A 2,118-nucleotide genomic window follows, 5' to 3' on the forward strand; every position below is an offset into this window, starting at 1 on the left:
GAGTGGCCGGCATCGCCTCTGCTCCTTTGGCAGGGACGGGCACTGAGCCACTGCTCCCTGTTCGAAAGACAACCTTCTGAACAGCCTCTGTGTCCATCTCTAGAGAAAGAAAGCAGGAGCTGGATCAGATGGAACTGTTCCCCTCAGGGAGGTGGCATTTTCAGCAGGCGATGTATCTCAGGACAGACACCAGGCTCCACACCTCCAGTTTGCAGGACTTGTCTTCAACTTATGCTCCCCTGTAAGACTGCTCAGGACCTGGATTCTCTTGGAAAGAATAATCTGCTCAGTATGGTGGGCTTCCCCAGGCTGGGACAACACTGCCAGGAGTCCAAGAAAGGCAAAGCCTCAGCACAGCTCCAGCACAAGGCGACAGTAAACACCTTCCTTCAAAGGGGACACGGAGATCCTGCAGCCACTTCTGCTGCGAAAGAGCCCTTCGCAGAAGCACGTCCCATCCTGCCACCTCCATCCCACGGAGGGGTCACAAACACACGCAGTGGACTGAACCCCATCTCTGTCACCATGTCCGGGGCACTTTCACCATCAAGACCCCACTGATCCCCAAGCCACAGAGAAACCAGTTCTGTAAAACACATCCAGGAACAGAGAGAAAAGCCACCTGAGACCAAATCCACAGCCCTTCATGGTCACTGCCCTCAAGGCAGCTGTGCGGCCTCAAGCTGGGTGTCCAGCTTCCATCTGTCCCTGACCCTGAGGTGTCACCCAGAGTTCTCAGCCACCAAGGAGAAGAGGGGCTGGACCCGTTGGTGAAGCTGGGGCTGCTCCGATCCTGACCAGCTCTGGCCAACTCTGCCAGACTCAGTACCCTCAAGCTGCCTGCACGTCCTCTCGGCCACCCAGGGCTTCTCTCCCCTCCGGTGACCAACAGCAAGGGCTGAGCACCCACAGCTTCTGCAGGCTGGATGTCAGCCTCTGGCCAGGACAGCTCTGGCCAGGGTCAGCTCAGCTGGGGCTCTTTTATCCCCCAAACCCCTTTTACGCCCCCAATCCCCCTCTATTGCCCCCCAAGCCCCCTCTATTGCGGATCAGATGGAACAGTTCCCCTCAGGGAGGTGACATCTTTAAGAGGAGATCCTCAAAGACACTGGCCAGGTCGACGAACAAGGGCTGGGCTTTTGGGGCTGCACCCACCACTGCTCCAAGCAGCAGCCACGCCTGCCCTGTTGGAGACCAAGCCATGGCACGTGATCTTCTGGCCCGAGCTGCACGAGGTGGGTTTGGTAGAGATGCACCACGATGCCACAGCCCGTCCTTCCCAGGGGAGGGGAAGCGGCTGCAGCCAGGCCAGCGGGGAAACAGCCCTTGGGAGAACACTCCTCTGCTCAGGCTCCGAGGGTCCCGCAGAGACAGCTTTGAAAGGCAAAGCGCCCCAGGGCCATCACCGAGCCGTTCCCTCTCTGCCCTTCCTGCTGCCTGCACATTGGCCACAGAAAGAGCGACTCCCATTGCACAAGGCAAGAAGATGAAAAGGGAAAGGCTCCTTCCTCTCACTGACTGACCCGAGGGGTCGCTCACAGGCTCGAGGGCGGGATCAGGCCAAGCAGTCAGGAAGCCGTCATCTGTGAGAGGATCTGAAGGGAAATTGCAGAGGAATGAGCTCTCGTTTCAGTGTCCACATGTTCTTCCAGGGCAAGGGTCCTCAGGAACTCACCCCCAGGCTGCGCTACGGGCTCCAAACCAACTTCCAGCTGAGCAGCTGGAAAACCATTGAAACCGCCCTCACCTAGAAGAGAGCACAGAGGAGAGAAACATGGTGTGAGCTCGAGGGAGTCGTGCCCAGCAGGAAGGGCTCAGTCAGCGCCTGGCAGCAGCGGTGCTGGGTCTCACACCTTGCGGAGGCTGCGAGCGATGGTGCAGCCGCTGCTGCTGGTTGTAGTTCCAGTCGAGAGCTGGGGCAGCTGCTGCCCCAGTGCTACTGGTACGGCTCAGAGCTGGTCTGTGCAGACCTCGGGGCACAGATCGGATGGGTGGGCACGTGCTCTTCTCCACGTGTGCGCATCGGCCACGGAAGAAGAACTTTGCATTGCACACGGAAAGGGCCAGCTCCCACCTTTCTGATGGGTGACACCAGGCGACCACGGGACAGCAATTACC

Source organism: Phaenicophaeus curvirostris, chromosome 35 (genome assembly GCF_032191515.1).
Source record: "Phaenicophaeus curvirostris isolate KB17595 chromosome 35, BPBGC_Pcur_1.0, whole genome shotgun sequence".
NCBI classification, from domain to species: Eukaryota; Metazoa; Chordata; class Aves; order Cuculiformes; family Cuculidae; genus Phaenicophaeus; species Phaenicophaeus curvirostris.